Here is a 6,084-nt window from a genome sequence, read left to right as displayed (position 1 = left end):
CTGTATACATTTCTGAAGATCGCTAATTATGTTGCCAGAGGAACGTATGGCTGGATTTCATCTTTAAAACTAGTGCTATAGGGGAATATGAGACCGTTCCTTTCCACACTTACCAGCTACCTGAAAATAAAAGGGTGAGAATGTGGTCAAATCTGAAAATGTGGTAAAAAAAATCAGGCTGCCGTGAGGGCTTTTCTTTTTTTGGATTGCTTTTGAAAACACTGTCGGTTGGTAGTGGGTGGCTGCTGGTCAATCAGTTTTTGAAAAGGAGGAGGGTGTATTAGTCAATCAGTAGACAGCGGCCTCTGGTGGATTCACGAAAACAAAAATTTCAAAAAGCATACCTCCTGGGATGTATTTGGCACTCTCCAGTAATGTATATAGTGGTATGTAATCAGAATGATCCTGGGTTGATATTTTTAAGGCAACCTACAGCAAATTATTCTCCTGTCATTCCCCCACCACTATATTCTTGTACGTTTTAAAATTGAATGACAGCATTTTAAATAAATTCTCTTGAATTCTGAAATATATCTGACTCTGGAAATTAAACAATTGCTCCTACATAAAAGTTTAAACATGAAGCTAATACTAGGGAGTTAATCAATATTTTTTGTCTGTCTGTGTTTGTCTCATCCACTGGTGAGAGTTTCTTCACTTCCAGAGGTGTTATTTTTCACTACATGAGGACACTGTCTGACAAGCCATCAGACACGCATGCACACACACACAATATAATGAGTTGCTTCTTTTACAGTGTTGTGCAAGTTAATTCCAAATTGTAATACATTACAGATTACTTGATATTCCTATTTAATAGTAATCTCTTACTTTACAATATTACTGTCTCAGAATTGTAATATGCTATGACTCTTATATTACTTAGTAACTTATTATACATAGTTATAACTTAACATTCTAAAATGACTAAATGTACTGCAGAGCATTTTACATCCAGTAGAAAACAATATGATGTAGCAGAATGACTGTGACTTATCCAGGCTACTAACAATATAGTACATAATTGGCAATGTGAGGGCTCAAGACAATGCAAGAAAGGATGACAGCCAGAATCACAAATGATCTAAGTCTGTTAAATGACATGGTAGAGGTAAAGTTATTATCTAGCAAGATCTGTGAATAGCTTTGGTATATTCATATTAGACACATTAGGCCTAACTTATAGAATAAACATTGCTTAACTGCTTCGAAAAAAAAAAAAAAAAAAAAACTGAGATCAATATGGTTCTCAAAAGACTAAATTAATCCACTGACCGGGGGACTGAGAGAAACTTAATTTCTGCTGCTTATCACTCTCGTCTTTATATTTAAATATGTAAACCATATCAACATTCTTGGGATAACTAATTTAACAGGAGGATCTCTAGAGAGTGAAAGCACGAAAAGATGAGGAAACACAAGACACAAATTTTGAGTCTGCATCATCTGACGGAGCAAGAGCAGATCATTCGGACATGAGCAGCTAGTGCGTGCGAGAAGCTTTGCAGCTTATATTTGAGAGTTTTATCCATGAATAGAGGAAATCTGCGAGTCAATAGAAAGATTCGCTCGCTCGTATTGCATGAATGCTCTCTCGATTTGTAATACTGTGCGTCAGACCAGAAACGCAGGGTCATGCGTTAAGTTTCGCAGGTTGCTTCTGTGCAAAGTTCAAGCTTGGTGAATTCTGACCTGCGAAGTCGCATCACTTGACTGCGTGAGACCAATCAAGGATCAAAACATGACCTCTCTGGACAGAAATTTAAAACATGGAGCAATCGCTTGCTTTTTAACTGTTTAATAAACTTGTTTAATCCCGCCCCTTTTCGCAGTGCCGCACGACAGAATATCGCATGCTCAAACTCTAATGTGACCGCAGCTTTATTCTTCATCCCTAATCCTATCCAAAACCTAAAGCCAACTTCTACCTTACCTATTATTAATCAGCTAATTAGTAGTTTAGCAAGCTAGTAGTGGTAGTCAATGATTTGATAATACCATGAATTGTGACCTAAACTAAAGGGTAACCATTCTTTTGTGTTGTCTGTGTACAGTATGTGGTAGGTGCAAAAAAAAGATTTGAGAAGCAACCCATTTCATTTTGAACTACTTCTACAATAGCATTGCATGAAGGAGCTCTCAACTCAAAACACCAGCAAAGAAACTCGGCACAGTGGAACATACAGTTGAAAGCCCACCACCTACTAGTGTTTTGGAAGAGTTATTGCCAGAACACCACAAACAGAATGCACTATAGCTTCTCGCAATGGCTTGGTGCAAGGTATGTGCTCTGGGGTATCCCAATCACTTGACACAAAAAGTATAAACCAGGCATTACTTGTCACTTAACAAAAACTTCTCTGATCAGTTGTGAGACGAGTCTTCCATGCTTTACATGAGAATAACTGTTTGCATTACGTACACAGTTTCAGCATGTAGAGCACTTCAAATCAGTCACTTATGTGGTTTTCAGGTAATACACAGCAGCTTGGTAGGTTTTAGAACAGAGCCATATTTAGCTCTGTGCCACGCTCTCAGACACATTCACCAGGGAAATGGCAATAATTGAATGTCCTATCTGTCATTTAGCAAGGATGGTCCAAAGGGATACACCTTTGGATATAAAGTAATACTGTGACCATTATAAGCAGAAAGTTCCCGACTTCCCAACTGCTACCATCGAACTGACAGTCTGGATTTTGCCTGCTGCCACAAATCTGAGGCAGTCTTCATCATGTCAGTGCTACACATTAATGTGAGAAACCCAATCAGCTCTAGATGCTAATGTGCCACCAGCTGCTCCTCTTTTGGCATAATGAATTGGATTTGGGACAACGATCCAATAGTATTTTGGTAATTTGTCAATTAGCAGCCACTGTTTGCTCTAATTACAGAGACGGTCCCTCTGGAGCGGCTTTAGGTTAAGTGTCCTGCTCAAGGACACAGTGATGATAAGGTATCTTGGTATCTTAGTTTCGGTTCATGGGTTCATGCCCATTGAAAGCTATCCATTAGTGCTCCTATTTATTTCAATTGCAGTAGCTTGGCAGGTTCAGAACCATCAGGAAGAACACAGACCTGCATGTTTCAGTCAGTTTTTTATGGGTGCTGCCTGATTTTTCTGTGTCACGTGACTAATCATTCACAGGGAAATAAAGTCATAACTGATGGGCAACACAAAGATGCTCAACACAAAATGATAGGCAACATAATAGCTTCAAGTTCAAAACATTCTCTAGCATCTGACCTGACCTGTCATGTTAGATGAGAAGCCCAATTTATTTAAGAACCATAACTTGTCCAATTTCATCTCTGACGTTTTAATGTTTATCTTCTCTGTCATTTCAATGAATAAAGGCCCATGTGCAACATGGACAATAACTAAGATATTGTCCTAAAATTGTTATGAATGTAAAACAACAGAAGAGTTCAGACTGAAGGCATTATATAATGCTAAAGATGTAGAGAAAAATATGATTGGTCACTTTGTGTGTGTGTGTGTGTGTGTGTGTGTGTGTGTGTGTGTGTGTGTGTGTGTGTGTGTGTGTGTGTGTGTGTGTGTGTGTGTGTGTGTGTGTGTGTGTGTGCGTGTGTGTGTGTGTGTGTGTGTTTGACAGCTATTAAACGATAGAACTGATAGCCAGTCACACAAAATTGAAATTATAAATTGAAATATAAAGGTCTTGCAATATAAAGCCACCGACAACATTGTGGAGAAACACACTGCTCAGCCTTCTTTATAAAGATTATTTAATGATAATCTAATACGTTATATTCTCGAGTATCTTGGTTATATTATTGGTGGAATGTTAAAAAATACATATAAGCTATGCAAACATATAAGCTATGCAAATTAAAGTAAAAATAAATATACCTCAGATATTTACTGTGATTTTGTGTTGCCTCCTTTAATAATCCGGGGTCGCCACCGCGAAATGAACCGCCAACTTATCCTGCACATGTTTTACACAGCATATGCTTTACGTCGCCCACAAAAGATGTATTGCTTTAAAATGTTACAAGCCTTGGTAGCAGTGTTAATTTTGACAGCAACTTCTGATTTAGTCTTAGTCTTAGTCTTTGGAATAATACACCATTTAGTTTTAGTCCTATTTTAGTCATCTGAAATCTTTTAGTCTTAGTCTAGTTTAGTTGACTAAATATCATAAGAGTTTTAGTCTTAGTTTAGTCTTAAGTCTATTAGTCTTAGTCTAGTTTTAGTAGACCAAATATTAGGAGATTTTTCTCCATAATTCATGTAATTGTAAGTATAATATAATATATGGAAGCATATATAGAATACAGGCACATATGTAATTGTTGTAATAAAAAACATTTTATTACATGTCAAAAACATGAGTATTTTTCACAAAAAATAACCACAAGACCTGCTCTCCCTGAACAATATACATGCTCCCTGAAAAAGATATGCATTGTCCCTGAATTATATGAAACGCATATGACATTCTTTCAAGATAAAGTACAGCATTCATACAGTGTTTTAATTAAATTGCTAATTTTAGTTTTCTTTGGAACTGTTAGTCTCCCATCTATCATCCCCATCATTAGCACAAAGTCCTCATCCTCAATTGTTGTGAGTGTTAAACCTGTCCGTCCAATCCATCTAGCTATGGCCTGCTCCTTGGTCTGTTGTTCCTTTGATTCAGTCTTGTACTTTGAAGACCTTAGGAAATCTGAGATGGCCTGCTGCTGTGTTGTACTAGTAGCATCACTAGCTTTATTTCCACCTGGCCCATGGTCATCAGACATCTTCTGTATCTATGAGGATATATAAATGATATACAAAGTTGTGATATTTTCTTCTTTCTTGCCATGTAACACACACACACACACACACACACACACACACACCTTTTGTCGAGTCATATATAACACCACAACATCTATTATAATAGTACACATATTTATATTAATTAATTCAGCGAGACAATTCGTTTAATCAATACTATTTAAAGTTAATTTCCTTTGGCTTCAATTTTATTCCAAGTTTAGCAGAATCACGGTGGTTTATCTTATAGGATAACCTTAACGTTAGCGTTTATGCTTACCTTGGTGTGGATTTCTGGATGAGCCGTCTGTAAATGTCACTTCAAGTTGGTGGTGTTTTTCCCAGCGATTTTTACTCCACATGGTTTACAGACGCTCTTGTTGTCCTTGTAGTCATATGTGAAGTTTGACCAGATGTCAATTCTTCGTTTTCGTCCTAGACCAAGCTCTGACATTTCTGTCTGTTTGTTCAAGAGACGCTGCCCTCGGACCGAGTGAACAAAACTTTAGCGTGTTGCTAACGAGAAAAGTCAACTTAAATTAACCAACGCTTTGTAACCAAGTATAATGTGTAACTAAATATAATGTATAACAAACGTCATCATAACTTGAAAACCGCGGCTTTTGTTTTGAAAATGGCTTTGCCAAGATCAACCTGACCTCAAAAGAGTCGCTCTGATTGGATTTCCCCACAAAAGGGTAGTTCTTATTGGATCTATTCTCCATTCATCCCGCCCAAACATTTTCCTCTCGTTTTTATTCGTTGACTAAAGTGTCAGTTAAATTTCGTCATCGTCTTCGTCATCGTATCTGACTTTTTATTTAGTTTTTATTTAGTTTTCGTCTGTAAAATATGTTCGTTGACGAATATTTTTCGTCATAGTCTTTGTCAACGAAATTAACACTGCTTGGTAGCCATTGGCATGCAAATTTGGGGGAGAAAAGATTTTCAACCTACTTCAAAATATATTTGTTTTTATTTCTGTGTAAACATTGATTGCTCAAATCTGAAGATGCGAGTGTTCTTTTCAATATTTTTCAGAAAGGACAGTCTCCCGATGACAGTAATGCTAACGAGAGGTGAGACCACACCCCACAACCAGACGAAAATGTGCCAGAACTAACAAGAAGTTTAAGTGTAAGTTTATTTGAATATCTTCATTCATTCATTTTCTTTTCGGCTTAGTGCCTTTAACCTTTGTGTGGTGTTCGTATTTTGGTTAATCAGACAGTGTTCATGGGTCTGGTGGACCCGCTAGAGTTATGGCTTTCCAAATCAACACTATCAAACAATTT

At 37.2% G+C, this 6,084-nt stretch overlaps 1 long non-coding RNA gene across 1 annotated transcript; it reads right to left on the bottom strand.

The window, feature by feature from the left end:
* Positions 1 to 4,314: 4,314 nt before the first annotated feature.
* On the bottom strand, positions 4,315 to 5,440 carry LOC137488327 (uncharacterized). The gene is made up of 2 exons (XR_011007348.2): positions 5,070 to 5,440; positions 4,315 to 4,779 (listed from the first exon to the last, which is right to left on the bottom strand). It is a non-coding gene; the product is annotated as an uncharacterized lncRNA (long non-coding RNA).
* Between the last annotated feature and the right edge of the window lie 644 nt (positions 5,441 to 6,084).

Source organism: Danio rerio, chromosome 18 (assembly GCF_049306965.1).
Source record: "Danio rerio strain Tuebingen ecotype United States chromosome 18, GRCz12tu, whole genome shotgun sequence".
Taxonomy (NCBI): domain Eukaryota; kingdom Metazoa; phylum Chordata; class Actinopteri; order Cypriniformes; family Danionidae; genus Danio; species Danio rerio.
The sequence above is the reverse complement of the archived record's forward strand: the minus strand, read 5'-3'. Positions and strand labels throughout refer to the sequence as shown.